The sequence below is a fragment of the Podarcis muralis genome, chromosome 5 (genome assembly GCF_964188315.1).
Source record: "Podarcis muralis chromosome 5, rPodMur119.hap1.1, whole genome shotgun sequence".
NCBI classification, from domain to species: domain Eukaryota; kingdom Metazoa; phylum Chordata; class Lepidosauria; order Squamata; family Lacertidae; genus Podarcis; species Podarcis muralis.
The window spans coordinates 44,195,040-44,213,185 of NC_135659.1; the positions used below are offsets into that span (position 1 = coordinate 44,195,040).

At 42.2% G+C, this 18,146-nt stretch overlaps 1 long non-coding RNA gene across 2 annotated transcripts in view; it reads right to left on the reverse strand.

The window, feature by feature from the left end:
* Positions 1–579: 579 nt before the first annotated feature.
* Positions 580–18,146, reverse strand: part of LOC144327691 (uncharacterized) — a 127,813-nt gene continuing 110,246 nt past the window's right edge. The window contains exons 3-4 of one of the 2 annotated variants that reach the window (XR_013392770.1): positions 12,737–12,880; positions 580–650 (exon numbers count right to left, since the gene is read on the reverse strand). This is a non-coding gene — a long non-coding RNA (uncharacterized LOC144327691). Of the gene's footprint in view, positions 651–12,649; positions 12,881–18,146 lie in introns of those variants that run through there. The other variant, XR_013392771.1, reaches the window with a different exon arrangement.

Consider the following 18,146-nt stretch of genomic DNA (forward strand, 5'->3'; position numbering starts at 1 on the left):
AAGGGGGCTGGGGTGGAGCAGGGTGGGGCAGACTTATGCACATCCTTCTGACATGCATGGCAGCCAGGAACACAAACCCCGCAGGAATGGGGAGTTGTCTGTTTTTGGCAAAACTGCATACAAAGATATAAGACTAAAATGCTAATAAATTTTCATAAGGATTTTAAATATATATATATAAACAACATATGCTGTTGTTGTTTAGTCGTGTCTGACTCTTTGTGACCCCATGGACCAGAACACGCCAGGCACTCCTGTCTTCCACTGCCTCCTGCAGTTTGGTCAAACTCATATTCGTAGCTTCGAGAACACTATCCAACCATCTCATCCTCTGTCGTCCCCTTCTCCTTGTGCCCTCCATCTTTCCCAACATCAGGGTCTTTTGCAGGGAGTCTTCTCTTCTCATGAGGTAGCCAAAGTATTGGAGCCTCAGCTTCAGGATCTGGCCATAAAAACATATAAAAACAACATATATAAAAACAACAACAACCTCAAACTGATGTGGAAATGTAGAGAACCACAAATAAAATTGGAAAAATGGAAACCAGCAAATTCATCTATCCCTAACTGAGGCTTCACCTGCAGAAAGTTAATGTAGACAAAGACGGAAAAGCTCCCCACTCCAAGAGGTCTCTCCAGCTCCCAAAGGGCTGTAAACAAAAAGGTGATGACATGTTAGAGGGGGCAGAGCTTATTAGCATACTCCTGCTTCCCCGCACATGAATTTAATTGCACAAGGAGAAACAAAGCCAGAAATGCAACTATTGTCCCACCAATCCCACTTGACCACCAAACTTCCATTTTATTACTGGGTTGCTACAGCAAGCACTCAGCAGAGTTAACATGTAAGTAATCTCTGAAGCAAAATACTCCTGCAACAATTAGGATCAAGCACGAAGGCAAATCATTAAGGGTTGTTTTGTTTTTGTTTTTTAAAAACCAATTTATTCACGGGTTCTTTTTTTTTATTCTTTTTTTCCAGAACTATGGTCACCATTTCATTTGACTTACAAGATAATCATAGCCAGTTTTGCCCTTTGGCCTCCGGCAGAAGTCACGTGCCCAGCTTCCATTCACTGATTGCTAAAATAATCCAGATGCTCACCGCCTGGCTCATTTGTGATTTGAACATTTCATAGTTAACCACACAGTAGATATCATGTTCCCTGGCAATCTTTTTAAGAAGCGGCTATGTTGTCTTTATTGGCTTTATGAGTTGATGGTTTGTTCCCTGTCCTGAGTATTGAATAAAGTATTCTATAGTAATCAGATCCATCTTCCGTGGACGTTAGTGCTGCATTAACTTAAGTCCTTTGAGTATCCAGCCTGACACTCAAAGCTCATTGCTTTCTTTAAAACAAAATAAAAATAGAAGCTTCTGGGCAGAAAAGTCACTACATTTGAAACAATATCTTCATAATATAGTTGCACCTTGTATGCCTTTGACTTATGTTTCCATCAAATATATACAACCAAGAGAAAATGATCTGCTTTGCATTCCATTGCACTCACCAATAGCAAATGAAGTCAACCTTTGACTAATAAGCCATTCGTTATTAATGTTGCGTGAAAACACTGTATATCTTCCTATATAATATTTTTGTAAGGGAAAATGTCATCACTCTGCAGGTTGTGTGGCCACCAGTTGGCAGGGTTGGGGGCACTGTGAGCAGAGGTGGCAGCCCCAGGTAAGAAGACATCTTTAAAGGATGTAATGCAGGGGGCATGTGGTAGAGTCCTCCATGCGCAAGTGTTCTTGATCCATTTGTGCTCCTCCTTCCCCTTAATCTTTGAATAGGTGCCTTGGAAGGAGGGGGACAGGGAAGGTTTCACATGTGCTCTAGGTGGAGGAGATGGATGCATGGCTGGTGTGAGCACACTGTGCAAAATGGAAGAGTGGAGGACTTCCCATGCATTGGTGCTTCAGAAAGCAAGTCAAGTTATTCAAATGCCAAAATCCAATGAGGAATTTGAATGGGGAGAATTTCAGAAGCACCCTTAACTAATGAGATTTCTTACTCACCTTTCACCATGAGGTCCCCCTTAAACCATCTTAAAAGAACAATATTCAAAACCGGTTTTAAAAATACAGACAGGACAATAGGGTAGGTCCTAAACTATAGACAGACAGACAGATAGACAGACAGACAGATAGATATAGATATAGATATAGATATAGATATAGATATAGATATAGATATAGATATAGATATAGATATAGATATAGATATAGATATAGATATAGATAGATGATAGATAGATAGATAGATGATAGATAGATAGATGATAGATAGATAGATAGATAGATAGATGATAGATATAGATAGATGATAGATGATAGATAGATGATAGATTAGATAGATGATAGATAGATAGATGATAGATGATAGATAGATAGATAGATAGATGATAGAGATGATAGATAGATAGATAGATAGATAGATGATAGATAGATAGATAGATAGATAGATAGATAGATGATAGATAGATAGATGATAGATAGATAGATAGATAGATAGATAGATAGATGATAGATGATAGAGATGATAGATAGATAGATAGATAGATAGATAGATAGATAGATAGATAGATGATAGATGATAGATAGATAGATAGATAGATAGATAGATAGATAGATAGATGATATAGATAGATAGATGATAGATAGATAGATAGATGATAGATAGATAGATAGATAGATAGATAGATAGATAGATAGATGATAGATAGATAGATGATAGATAGATGATAGATAGATAGATGATAGATAGATGATAGAGTCAAAGGCCAAGATACTGGGTCATTCCAAGGAAGTGAGCAGAAGGTTTTAGCACAGCCTTTCTCAACCTGTGGGTCCCCAGATGTTGTTGAACTACAACTCCCATAACCCCTAACTAGCAAGGTCAGAGCTCAGGGATGATGGGAGTTGTCGTCCAACAACATCTGGGGACCCACAGGTTGAGAACTGCTGTTTTAGCATTAGGTGCTTTGGGGATTGGACAAGATAGTGAGATGTTTTATTTTTATTGTCTCCAAAAAGCGTACCCCCTCCCCATCTTAATATTAAGAGGAAGTAACTGACAGAATAACTTTCACAAATCGCTCTATACTCTTGTGGGGTGGGAATACAAATAGCTCCTTCTAAGATATTAGTTGGGCAGTTTTAGAACCCTTCTAGGAAGGTACTCACAATGGTTTGCAACAGTCATTTCTGATGAAGGGAGTGAAACCATCAGATTGTGTCCAACAGGTTAGGGAAATGAAGGCACCAATCCTATACGCACTTTGAGCTCAACAAAGCTTGCTTCTAAAAAGACGTTGTGGTGTAAACTGCTATGTCCAGAGGAGCAACTCAGCAAAAGGTTGAAGATCTAGAAGCATTCATGGGGAAGCAATGCTCTGGGCAACACTGAGCTAAATACTCTGTAATTTCTGCTGTTTCATTGCTCATTCATCTGTTCCAATAGAAATCATAGCAGCAGAGGCTGTTTATTTGATAAATCTTTACATCCAAGTTGAACTCTTTGTATCTTTTCTTTTTGGATAAAAAAAAATTCCTTACTTGTTTATTAATTGGGTACATGTGTTTACACTCAAATCCGTCCAAATCATGATACAATTTCAATAGCTGCCAGTTCACACTCAGCCATGAACTGAATCCAGAAAACTAGAAGGCACACAAACTTAATGACACAGTACTATTAATTGTGCAGTTTTAACTCCACTTTGGCATCAAAATCGAAATGCATTTGCATCATCCTGTACCCAGAACACTCAAGGGTTAACTGCTAAATGCCTGAACCACCCACATCACATGACCCAATTGCATAATGCTTCATGAATTCCACAGCGGAACACCTAATTGGGTGGATTGTCCTCATGAGACCTGAAAACTTCATCATCATGGCCCCAGTTTTGGCACACCCAAATAAAATCATAATAATTGACAACTGAATATATATAGATATTTTCCAGTTGAGATTTTGCAGGCATTTGGCTCTCTGAAAAGGGCATCATAGTCATCCGAGTTACCAAGGGGAATATCCCATTTGACCATCCCTGCAATGTTGATCACTAAGATGAGAATCATAAAAAACATTGTGTAATCCATTGACCTGATATGTCTGGTGATGCTAGATGAAATCAGCTCTTAATTTGATGCAGGGCTATAAACTATTTGATACTGCTGACAGAACTTTATAAGAATGTGTAAGGCTTCAGACTTACGGCCAGCAGGGTTGTTTTCACTTTAGCAGGCCCTTATAACCCACAGGAAGCTTCTCACACTGTATGGAAGATACTTAATCTAGGCAGCATGAATCACTTCTTAGCTTAGCCTCCTGTTTTCTTTGCACAGAGCATGTGCCTCCTTCTATTCTCCATTTTGTTCCCTCACAGATTCTTCCCCTTCTTTTAATAAGGCGCTGTCTTTACTATACAGTGGTACCTCGGATTAAGTACTTAATTCATTCCCGAGGTCCGTTCTTAACCTGAAACTGTTCTTAACCTGAAGCACCACTTTAGCTAATGGGGCCTCCTGCTGCTGCTGCACCGCCGCTGTACGATTTCTGTTCTCATCCTGAAGCAAAGTTCTTAACCCGAGGTAATATTTCTGGGTTAGCGGAGTCTGTAACCTGAAGCGTCTGCAACCCGAGGTAGCACTGTACATTTAAAGCAGCAGCATACCACTTTGAAGTGATGGCTTCCCCCAAAGAATCCTGGGAACTGTAGTTTGTCAATGGTGCTGACGGTGATCAGGAGATCCCTATTTCCCTCACAGAGCTACAATTCCCAAAATTCTCTAGGAAGAGGGATTGACTGTTAAACCACTCTGATACCTGCAGCTCGCTGAGGGGACCAAGGGTATCAATCAATTCTCCGAACCCCTAACGGTTCCCATGAGTCTTTGTGGGGGGAGCCATCACTGTTTAAAGTGATATGCTCCTGTTTTAAATGCATAGTACAGATGGAGCCCATGTGCTTAGTAACAGGAGCAAAAGTCAGGAACCAAAATATGTTTTTGTTGGTGGTGTTTTAAGAAAGAATAGGTCAGAGTCATGTTGGATGGCCTTCATTATTATAGCACATTGTGGTCAGATGCTGCCAACTGGAAGAGGGGGATGTCAGTTTAGGACTATTAAGCTCAAACTTTAAAACATATGCCCTGTGAGACACTTGCATAGAGGACCATCTGAGGGCATTAAAGGAACTCTTTGAGAGAAATAGCTAAAGGCTTTTTCACATAAAACATTTTTTTCCTCCAATTGCTGTGAACTTGATGGTTTGTTGCAACGACCATGCTTAACTAGCAACACACAAATTAACCAGATAGACACTCAGAGGCATTAATTGATTCCCATGTGGCTGAAAAAATCAGAGAGTTCTGTATACAATCTTCAAGCCTGATCCTCGGTGATCCTGGGGTGTGTGCTTTAAGTCAGGCATAGGCAAACTCCAGCCCTCCAGATGCTTGGGACTACAATTCCCATCATCCCTAGCTAAGAGGACCAGTGGTCAGGGATGATGGGAATTGTAGTCCCAAACATCTGGTGGGCCGGAGTTTGCCTATGCCTGCTTTAAGTAATCGCAGTATGGGAAGACAGATCCATAAAATCCTTTACAAAAACTTTACTGCTACACCTACACATCTGTACAACACTTTCAGATGTCCACAGTGTTTCATGTACATAGCTAGCTGTCAGCCTTACAAGACCTTTACAAGAAAAGTCTTAGTTATTTGTGTTTATATATTTTTGTGTGGTGAATCAAAGCCTAATAAAGGTTCTAGGCTTATCTAGAATGACTTGGTTGGCAAACAAATGTCAATCTGGCCAGCCTTGACCCATATAAAGGAAGCCAGTCCCATACACGAGCAAATGTGACTCATACTTGCTTCTCCAACCCCAGCACATATCAGGAGTAATCCATATAAGAGAAAGTGTAGGGTACACTACATATGTGGAATAAATGGCTCCTCTCTCACCACAGCTAGATGTGAAGTCCCTCTATTCTGAGGGTCTTTTGTAATGAGAATTCAATGATTTGTACACTTTGGTTTTGCTCATATAACCACTGAATCTGTCTGCAAGGCTGACAGGCTACAGGTTTCTCTTATACTCCTAGCTGCGATCACACGTGACAATGATCGATATGTCGGGGGTCTTTAGGTCCTTTGAATAAAAAGCTACCTTTTGCTTTCTCTCTCTCCTTTCTCTCTTTGGTGGCACTGCTCAGGCTGAGGGAAAGAGCTCTTTCCTTATTTTTAATAGGGATGATAATGCACCGAGATGAAAGCAAGTAGCAAACAAGTTCCTCTTTGTCTCCTTGGAGCAACACAAAGTGATCGAACGGTAGCAGCCGCCTCCTGCTTTCAAATTGGCTCCCAGAGGGGATCCAGGATGACAAATGAACCTAACTCTGACATTCTGTCCCTTAGATGGTGGTAACCTGCTAAGTCATAATCAGCATAGACCCACTATTGGAATTAGTGGGCTATGCAATCATAGTTACTGCTCTCATTCATAATAAAGAATGCACAGAGTTGGTAAGCAGTACAGTGGTACCTTGGGTTACATACGCTTCAGGTTACATACGCTTCAGGTTACGGACTCCGCTAACCCAGAAATCGTGCTTCAGGTTAAGAACTTTGCTTCAGGATGAGAACAGAAATCGTGCTCCAGTGGCGTGGCAGCAGGAGGAGGCCGCATTAGCTAAAGTGGTGCTTCAGGTTAAGAACAGTTTCAGGTTAAGAACGGACCTCCGGAACAAATTAAGTACTTAACCTGAGGTACCACTATAGTGGCATCCAAACCTGCTGTTGTTTCTTGACATTTATACAGAAAAGAGCTGAGTATCACACACTGGCGGGGATGGAAATGGGTGAGAAAATGGCCAGATCCATTTGAATTTTACACGGAAAATTTCTATTTGCAATAGAAGGCACAGGTTTTAAGAGTAAAAAACCTTAAATCTTGCAAGCAGCTTTCTTTCTGCTTTGATACTGTTAATCACTTACCCAGGACAAAACTAGTTTCCATCTTGGTTTCATTTATTAGCCGCATTCCTTAATTATAAAGATAATATTTGCCTAAGGCCTAAGGCTGAAACCCTATTCAGGCACGCTTAGAGCCAAACTAGACATGTCACTAGAAACATCTATTGGGGTTTTGTCTTTTGAGGCTAACAGCTGCTGCACCAGGGAGGCTCTAATAAGGAGCACAACTAGAGAGGGAAACCTTGCTCTCACCCCCCTTCATGGCACAACATCAGACCTTCTAAGGTGGCTCTTGACATCAATAAACCAACCACATCGCTTCAAATGTGATCTTTAGCACCGTGTCTAATTTGTCTCATTGGCAGTGCTTTTTTTCTTTTAAAAAGTGTTTAGGAGTACTCTCATTTTGACTCAAGAATATCATCATTTTATAGTTCAAATTTGGAAAAATAAATACAGTAAATGGACAAAAGTACAAAGATTCACAAAATGTTTAGGGGTATGCGTCCCCCTGCATCCCTCCAGGAAAAAAAACACTGCTCACTCAGTGGACTTCGGTTTCAAATAAACACGCACAGGCTTGGGCTGTAGAGTTTGCAATAATGTGAAGGCTAGTGCAAAAGGCAGAAATGAAATTCACATCCCCAAGTGCCAGTCCACTCGTCACATTCTGCAAAGGCTCTTCATCAGTTTTAATTGCAGCAAGCTAGAAGACGTGCTCTAAATCCATCAGTAACCCATAACCTTCCAATTGCTATTTATTGGCCCTTGCAAAAAGTCTTTGTACATGGCTAGCCGTGAATTATATGAACTCCCAGGCGGTATACAAGTCCCAGTGTTCTCCGCTGGGATAGAACTGTGGCTCCAGCATCTGGTCTCCCCCTACTCTTCACCTTTTGCATGTGTTTGCTATAATCTGATACATATGTTAACCATTGTTCCGACTCCTGTGCCCCTAAATGAGGTCTGCCATTGGTTTTCATAGACATTGTATGGGACGTGCACAACACATCACTTTTATTAGTCTGTTTTATCGTCCTTAGTTCCTAACAGCCCAGACCACAGACCTCCCCGGGTCTCTATAACTTCTCACCAGAGGCTGTTTTGTGAGGCTCCCATGCAAAAGGTTTCATGGTTGCCCATTTCTCCCACCCGCCCCTTGGAACCCTTCAGGGCCTCTTGGGTAAAGCAAGGCATAACAATTCACCTCGTGCACAAATAATAGACTGTAGTGGATCCCCTCGAGCTTTTTCCCACCACTCCAAAGATGCAATCTCTCTCGCTGGCCCAGATAACACACCTCTGGCCCTAAGCCCAGAATGCCTTTGGTTTCTGGAATTGGCTAGGCAGAGCTGTGTGCATCTAGCCAGCTAGCCTCGGGGCAAAGCCACAACAGCTGTGCGCTACCTCCTCCGTTGGAGGCAATCTTCTGGGCAATGCAAGTGGGAAGAGTGCTGTTGCAGGTCCTGCCATGGGCTTCCCAAGGGCGTCTGGTTGGCCACTGAGAGAACAGGATGCTGGACTAGATGGGCCATTGGCCTGATCCAGCAGGACTCGTCTTACGTTCTTATGGCAGCTGTAAATGGGAAAGGACTGCGGTCAGACAGACCTGTGTGATGTCTAGCCTCTGATGTTGACATTCCTGAAAGCCCCAGGCCCTCAGAAATCTAGTTTGTCGCTTTGCAATTGTTTTGGATGTTATTTCTGCCTTCCCGGCGCTTGAAATGTACGCTAATAGTTTCAGTCTGCACTTGGGTTACCTATAGCCACATAATTTTCTGGCTGGATCAGCTTAGGCTTATTTCTGAAAGCATAATTTTGGCTTGCGTCAGCCCGAGTTAGAGTCGCAAATTAAGGCCCATGTAGCCAGGGCTTTGATCCAGATGTGTTTGAGATAGGGAAGCTGACATAATCATAGGACGCTGCCCCTTCCTTACCCACAGTTGCCCTTGCAGACTGACACCACGCTCAGCTCCAGAGCCAGCCTCCGCTTCCATTTCTGCATCCTCATTCTACTCTCACGCAATAATTTCCTCACAGCAGAGCAATACATGGCTGGAATTGCAGTCAGTGCCAGAATTTTCCAATAGAAAATCCCTTTTTTGGGCCACAGCCCAGCACTTTGGGGAGGGGGGAAAAAGCTTGTAACATCTGGAAATAGTGGTAGTACAACATCTGCAAAACTTTCAGAAATGTAGGAGGGAGGAAGAACTACCTACATAATAATCGATGTGGCTAATTAAATTTCAAATAGCATAACATTTGATACATATGCCTGTCCTTATCTCCTATAAGTTCCCTTTTGCTACATGCCGCGTTGCATGCAGCTTCGCTGCTGATTAGAGCCAAAGCAAATTCGATGTGAGGATTTCGCATTCAAGCATTGCAATGGATTTGCACGGTGTGTAGCCGAGTGGGATCCTCCTTGCATTCACAAAACACACCACTTTGCATGGCGATTGAATGTGTCTTCCTTTTTTAAAAAAGGAATTTGAATAAACAAAAGCATCATTTAAATGGGCAAGCTGTCCCCAAGAAATCTACCCAAGCAGGCATTGTTCTCTGGGAAGGAAAACAACTTCTGGGTCAGGAAAAAAAAACATATCCAGATTTTTAGTGCTAGGGATCAGTGGCGTAGCGTGGGGGGTGCAGGGGGGGCCGGCCGCACCGGGCGCAACATCTGGGGTTAGGGCAAATCCACAGGTTAGGGGGCGCAAATCCACGGGTTAGGGGGCGCAAATCCACGGGTTAGGGGGTGCAAATTACTTGCCTTGCCCCGGGTGCTGACAACCCACGCTACGCCACTGCTAGGGATGCAATCCTATGCACGCTTACTGGGAGTAAGTCCCACTGAACCTTCCAAGTAAACAGGGGTAGGATTGCACTGTAAATTACATGATACACATATTTTGCTAATATTTTAAATGTACATTACTTCCTTAGCTATTTAAAAATAATATGTAAATTGTGGAAGCTTGCTATATTAAAATTGCCTTGCTCTGTCTCTTGCAGTTTCGAGGTACTTTTGAGATACTTCTTGGTCCACATCGGGAGGCGTGAGTGGTCATTGCTTTGCCCAAAACCAATAGTTTCCCTATTTGGCATGATACAAAAGTATTGGAACACGTACCTGAGTTATGAGCCCCTTCTGTTACTACCACTCAAGCCAAGCAGTGGAAAAAGGCCTCGGTCTAAGCAACCATTCATTTTTGCTATTTATGTATGCATTTAGAAGTGGTTTATTACAGAGTTTTAATGATTTTACTAAAGCCCCGGTTCAATCAGATTTCACAGTTGTGTAGGAAGCCTACAGCTTTCTCCATGTAGGCTACCCTTTCAGACATTTCAGGATATAAGATGAGCATCTCTATACGTATCTAGTGTCTCATTCCGCATCACTCTTAAATTAGACGTCTTCAGAACCCACAGTGCAGCTGAGCTCAGTAGCATTTCATATATTTTTTCCATAGAAAACACTCCCGTTAATAACATTGAAACAAATGACAAATCCAAAGTTCAAAGTTATGAAAAATCCTATTTATGACTTAGAGTACAGCTGATTTTCCTTTAGCTTTTATTTCATTGATAATTCTGGGACTGTAGTTGAAACTTTGCAACTTAATGAGCTGATGTTATTACTCATACCGTGTGACCATCTGGAATCAGTTTGGCCTGTGAGCCCAAACCGCCAAAAGCCACCTGTAATGCATTAAGTTGCAGCCCAGTACCAACTACAAGGATTTGAAAAGCTCGGTCTGCATAAATACTAACCTGTGAGAACGTAATTGGAGAAGTGATATTTAAGAACTGATAGTTTGCCAGAAACTCTTATACTCAGGGGAATGGACACACAGGCTTAAAGTTTAAAGCCAAGAGGTTTTCAGTTTCGACATTGGGAATCAAGAAAATCATTGCATATGGATGTTGTTTAGCTTTCCAGGCCACTGGGCCTGTCTAAATAGTTCAAGCTTCTCAAGAAGGCGTATCAGGCCCATTGTTCTTCTGTAGCATTTGAGTCTTATCTTCAAGGTGGTTAAACCTGGCAGGCCATCATCTTCTAAACAGTCTTTGATTGGAGCAACCAAACTTTTCATCTCCATGGCGAACCCCCTTGTGAACCTTCTAGTGAAAACCTTGGTAACATGCTTTACCAACAACAAACGGACAACAAAACTGATGTATGACACCTCAATCAGATTTAACAAAAATGCATAGGATTAGCAGTAATCCCTTAAATCACAAGGAAGCTACATTTTCTTAAAATGGAACTAGAACATCTACAGAAATTGGGGAAAATTCTGAGCTTACACTTTTTTGGGGGGGGGGAGGGCACTTCCACACATCCAGGAATGAATGGCAGCAGACAGTTATGGGGTTAATATATAGGGCTCTGCAGTGAGCAGCAAATAAATGTGACTTCCTTAATGCAATTTGAATTAGTGGAGGCACTCTAAAAGTTAAGGCAGGTGTGGGAAACTTTTGGCCCTCCAGAGGTTGCTGAACTACAGTTCTCACCGAGCACAATTCAAAGTGTTGGTGCTGACCTTTAAAGCCCTAAACGGCCTCGGTCCAGTATACCTGAAGGAGCGTCCCCACCTTCATCGTTCTGCCCGGACACTGAGGTCCAGCGCCGAGGGCGTTCTCGTGGTTCCCTCATTGCGAGAAGCAAAGCTACAGGGAACCAGGCAGAGGGCCTTCTTGGTAGTGGCACCCGCCCTGTGGAACGCCCTCCCACCAGATCTCAAAGAGAAAAGTAACTACCAAACTTTTAGAAGACATCTGAAGGCAGCCCTGTTTAGGGAAGCTTTTAATGTTTCATAGGTTATTGTATTTTAGTGTTTTGTTGGAAGCCGCCCAAAGTGGCTGGGGAAACCCAGCCAGATGGGCAGGGTATAAATAATAAATTATTATTATTATTATTATTATTATTATTAGCCTCAGCAAGTATGTCAAATGACTAGGAATGATGTCAGTTGCCATTCAGCAGCATCTCGAGGGCCAAATATTGCCCACACCTGACTTAAAGGAAGAGCTTGGAAGATGCACCTCCTTTTGTCTACCTTACATGAACAATTCCATTCTTGATTCCAAGTGCTGCCTCAACCCGTGAACTGGTCTGTTCCATGCATCATTGGCTAGCCTTAAAGGCCTGCCATTGTGGCACCTGACTGCATCCTTCCCCTCAGTGTTAGATAGGATGATGTCACAAGAACCCATATCTTCTTGATTCTCCTCAGCTGTGCTCTGAATAGCCCCACCTGATGAAACCTGAGATTTTACTGCATTCCGCTGATCCACCAAATGCCAAAATGCTTCATAATACGCTGCATCTCTGGGCACAACCAAACATGATAAGGAATGCTGGGTTTCTGCCAAAAACAGCCGAATGTGATATACCCCCTACCATCTCTCCTATAGCATGTCACAGTGGAAATGTATGATCTGATGCCATCACATCCTGCGTTTCCCTGCCCTTTCTCCACATTAATATTTGCAACATGCAGGAATCTAACATCAGTCTCTCCCCATTCATTCAGAAGAATGAGGCTGTGATGCATATGCTTTATGACACTTCATTCATTGTATTTGGAAAAGCGAAGGTATATGCATCATAAGAGTATATGGACAAAATTCCATAAACATGATCTCACTAGCTTCATTATCAAATCGAGAATTTATTTTATAAACAGTTTAGGTTTTAGCAGTGGGAATACAATTTGGCTGCCTGGAGCATTTACCTACCATTTTCCCTATTTATATATCCTTTTGGATTATCAGGGGAAGCATCAGAAGACAAAGAATATTAAATCCTTGGAAGCCATTTCTCAGCACTCAGTCCTGGGAGTTCTTGGATTTTTGGGCTGAATGTCAAAACTGAGTGGAGACCTGTGAGGAAAGAAAAATAAGGAAGTTCTTATGGATTAACTAAGTGCAGCGCATTGCCCTTTCAAGCTTTAAATTAAAATGTTGGCCTCCAGGGTTGCAACCATTACACCCTGACACACCCCAGCATTTTCTTTCTGCATTCCTATTTAACATAAATATATTTCAAATGCATTGTGCTGGCATGCTGCCAGAAAGAAACAGCCAAATATGCCCAGCAAAGTGAGAGATTGACTTTAGACCTGCCAGTAAAATATATCCCTTCTGCACACCACACATTCTTCCATTGCATGAACAAGGTTAGATATTGTTTTTCACTCAGCTTCCCAGTTTTCTATGCCACCCATGTGCTGAAGCAAAAATTAAACTCATGAACTTAACCCACTACCACCCCACTTAAAAAACAAGAAACTGCAACTGTTGAAGCAGATCTGAGATGCTTTATCCAGCATGTGATCTTGGTCTACAAAGTAACATGATCTTGTATCATTTGTTGGTCTCCGTCTGTCTTGGGAGACAATGGAAGAGTGCACCTTTGCAGTGGCGTAGCGTGGGTTGTCAGCACCCAGGGCAAGGCAAGTAATTTGCGCCCCCTAACCCGTGGATTTGCGCCCCTAACCCATGGATTTGCGCCCCCTAACCTGTGGATTTGCCCTAACCCCAGATGTTGCGCCCGGTGCGGCCGGGCCCTCCTGCACCCCCCACGCTACGCCACTGCACCTTTGGGGTAAAGTATAACTGTCGGAGAGTTACAGCGCCTGATGTGGCTGTAGATACAAATACAGGAGAGATATGTTTTATTGCAGGTGGGGCAGATGAAGACATCTGGTTTCGCTGATACAGGTGTGTTTCTTCTCTCTGCGCTCCTCCCAGCAGTCATTCCTACTGTGCTCACTGCTGTGAATATACAACCTGACTGTATGTCTCCAGGCACTGCAATCATCTGCAAGGGATTCCTATACAGAGCAGTTAATGTTGCCAGCCTTCATGTCCCATTTGCAGACATCTTTGTTCAACAGAGTTGGTCTGCCAATATACCTAGTGCCTGAAGTCAGCTCTCTGTAGAGCATGTCCTTCCATCTTTCATTCTGTGGACATTGCCAAACCAGCATAGATGTCACTGAGAGTGTAGCCCACCCTAATTTGGTCCTAAGTGCCAGATTTGTCAAAGGAAGCATTCAAGGAAGACATGGCAGTACTCTGTGCCATATTCCTCTTTTATAAGTAGCATATAGCATTTCAAAGCTAGGTCTGCATTTCAAAGCTAGGCACTGCAGTATTGCACCTGCATGCCTACCAACCCCTTACAGCGTTTTAAAACAGCAGGTGTGCATGATACAACCCAGTGTCAATCACTTGTTAATAGTAGCTGCCTTCAGTCAAACAAAAACAAAGCAAAGCAGAAATCCTCATTTTGAGGAACTTCAGCTGGTCTCAGAAAGTCCTGATCTTGAAATGACCTGAATATCCCTCGCTCTTTGAATCTTCTCCAGTACAAAAGGTAGGACTAGAATGGACGTGCACATTTCTGCATCACTCTGTACTTATGAAAGGGTGTTGCAAGAGGAAGGAAGTTATAATAAATGTATGATGGCTCCAGACAGTTATCTCTGTTTTGGTCCTATTAATTGCTAGCATAGGAAATGGTATGCTGAAAATGATTTATGCAACCTGTTTACATAACCTAACAGGAACCCATTAAGAAATCCTTGACTGTATGATCATCCATTCCTGGGTTCCCATTCATGGAGGTTGGAAGGATCACATGCCATTTTTTGCTTGCCCTTTCAGCTTTCTAAAGGAACATTTGTATTCCAAGTGCATCTAAATGTGGCAACTACTTCCGGCATTAAGAGATCAATCACTTCCTCCTTCCTGCAAAACAAGACTTTATTTTAAGTGCAGTGGGATAACTGCCATCGTGGCTGAAAAATCCAAAGCTAAAGCCAGGACTTCTTATCAGGTAGTGGGTGTGGAACGAAGGTCACATGGGTCATGGTAAATAAGGCCAGTTTCCTTCCATCATAACTCTGGAAACAAGCCATGAAACTTCAGGTTGTTATTCAGTTCATGTTCAGCACACCATATCATGACAACATGAGCTCTGAACTCTGGGATCCTCTCTTGGTTCATTTTACTTCCTTCCTCCTTGTACTCCTTCCCCTGCACCTATTTAAACCTGGACCCTTCACCTGGGTGAGAGTCTCCTCCACATGACCTGAACTGGCCAATAAGCTCAGGGGAGCAGGTGGTCTATAAAGCATGCCTCCCAAAGCCCTTCCTCTTTTCAGCATCTCACCCTTTGCCAGTTGGTGCTTGGGGCTAAGGAGGGATTTTGGGGGGTGAACACTGATTGGTCTCTGGGTGCACTTTTTTACCTTCTTCACATTGCTCTTAATTCGATTGTCTTATAGTGGGTTTGGGTTTAATTTGGTTGCTTGGTTCTTTTGGCATTTATTGTGGGCAAGTAAGTGCCTTACAGCTGGTCAGCACCCTGAGGCATGCTGGGTGGAGAGCACTACTCTAACCACCTCCTGTGGTTGACTGAATGACGATCAGTTGGGGTGGCTGGCACTGGTCAAGTCATACACCCTTGGCTTCCCTCTACAGGAAAACGCCATTTGTCTCCCATCATGCCAGCTTGGCTGATGCAATTGATCTGGAGTAATTTGGCCCCTAGCAGCAGGCAGGAGATGTTTATCCGTCTACGCAGGCTACAGCTGCTCGGACTTGTTATGTTAGATTGATGCAAGTTCTTCATTATTATATTTAAATAAAATGCAACCTTACACCAATTATTGTATTGTCTAGTGTGGCGCTAAGGGCATTTTGCACAAACCAAGGCATATGTTTTCTTTAGGCCTTTCTCTTCCCATTGTACATGGTTTCCAAGACCACATTCACACCCTACGTTTAAAAGCAGTATAATGCCACTTTAAACAAAGAATTCTGGAAGTTGTTGTTTGTTAAGGGTGCTGAGAGTTGTTAATAGACTCCTAGTCCCCTCACTAAGCAACAATTCCAAGAGTTTGATTATTAAACGACTCTGTGAGGGAAATACAGGTTTTCAAATAGTTATCAGCACCCTTAACAAAGTGCGTCTCCCATAATTCTTTGAAGGAAGCCACAACTGTTTACAGTGGTATTATAATGCTTGAAATGTATGGTGTGAATGTGGACTAATATTTTCCACTCCAGATATAAAGTAGTACAATATATGGATGGCTCAATAGCTGGAGCTGACCTCTTCCCAATCCATAACTGTGTGAGCTAAAGAAGTACATAATGTTGTGCAAATGGCATTATGCACATAAATAAACCCCTGCATTGGTTGAAGGAGTCATGGAAGGTCTTCTGAACCTTTCAGAAGAAGGAGACTTGCAGATGCTGTAAAAAATACCTTGTCATCCATTTCAAGTCTATAAAATCTAATTTAAAAAAGTAAATGTCTCAACACAGTCTAATGGACATTATGTAGTTACAGCCTGAAGGAACTGCAATAAAAACATTTCCAGACTGGTTTATAGGGCACAGCTGTCCACTTCATAGCGCTATTGCTAGAAATACTGCCTTGCTGGCAACCTAAGAGAGACCTGAATGGACATGGGGATTCTGTTCTTTTCAGGTTATTTTAATTACTTATTCATTTCCTAGAAGGGGGGGGGCCCTAAGACCATGGAATACACTTCACAAGTCTTAAGACAATATGCTGAACTGAAGTTCATTTTATTTGTTCTAGGGGTACCCAACAGCAACACTGCTCATTTCTTGGATGTTTACATGTATGCTTAGTGATATGATTGGTGAATTCATTGGTAGCTGCAGCCAAGAGCCCTGGAAACATTATTTGCAACTGAAGAGTATCAGCCAATTAAAATATTTGCTTCTTGGAAAAGATGAAGCCAACTTCCTTCCCTGGTATCTGGCAACTGACTTGTACATGTTTGCTATGTTGGTAGTAGCTACTAAGTTCCTCATCCAAATTTTCCTCTCTTCCTCAGACTAAGGAAATTGTTTGCCACTGTTTTAATGGGCTGTTGCAAAGTGTTTTTGCTCATCTTGGCTGCCACTTCTTCAAAGTCCCAGGACCTACATATGCAATGTCATCTAGCATTGCCCCTGTTGTTGACAATGGCTGCAAAAAAAGAAGGGCAAAGATGATGAATTTGGTGACTGTTTCTGGGCTTTAGCAGGATATATGGAGTTCCATGTGTTAAAAGCATTGGCGTTTTCTTTTGGCCAGAATGTGGCTGAGAGGTATGTGCTTCTCCCAGTGCCAAAAGAAGTATAAAACATTGCTATAAAAAAACTGAGGTGCAGGTACTCATATCTTGATTTTAAAAATTGTGGGGGACAGCACAAAATGGCTGCCATGGGAAGCAACATTGGTGATGGCATTCTGCACCAGTGAGTCCTGTCACACAGAAAACGCTGCTAAGCATATGAAAATTCTTCTAACTTCCCCCCAAAACTCTATAGATGTTTCACCTCAGTAGAGGTGAAACATTCTTTTTCTTTTTCAATCTTTTTCTCTTTCTCTTTCATTCTTTTTCAATCTATTTTATGCTCTAATATAACTGAACACACACTGCAGAATCTAACTCTAGAAAACAAGTTGAGTGGTATTTTTATGTGTGCATGTATGTGAGAGAGACTAACGAAACATAAATTTTAAATTCTTAAAGCAAACATTTTGGCTTCCATCTTCATCAGTTGTTATGATAGAAATTATGCAGTTTCCAAGAGGACTGGCCTTCATTCATTGAAGACCTTCATTGGCTTAAGAGATGCTGGTATTATCCTCTGAGGCCATGCAAACTTAACGTGTCCACCATGTACATCCAGAAGTTCTCCCTTTTTGCTCACATTGTTGGATTTGTTGGCATCTCTGTGGCAAACTCTGAAAGGCTGTAGTACTCAGAATTAAACACTTAGCAACAGGTTGCTCCACTTTTCTTGTCAAAATCACCAATTTGGTAGCTTCTAAAATGCGTTTGTATGTAGGGCTGTTGTTTTATCCCACATACTGCATATGACATTCCAGGGGTGGCTTTTTTTTCTTTTTTCTTCTGCATTCCAGGATATAAATTGTATTGCAGGACCTGCAGGTGATGTCCTCTTGCTTTTGAAGGTAGTTGTCTCCATGAGATACGCATAGATTATAACAGCGTTTCGAATTATCAGGATTGCTGATGGATGACTCCAATACAGTTCTGGCTAATACCGGTAGTTTGCATAGATTCGGAGGATGGCAAAATGTTGTAACAGG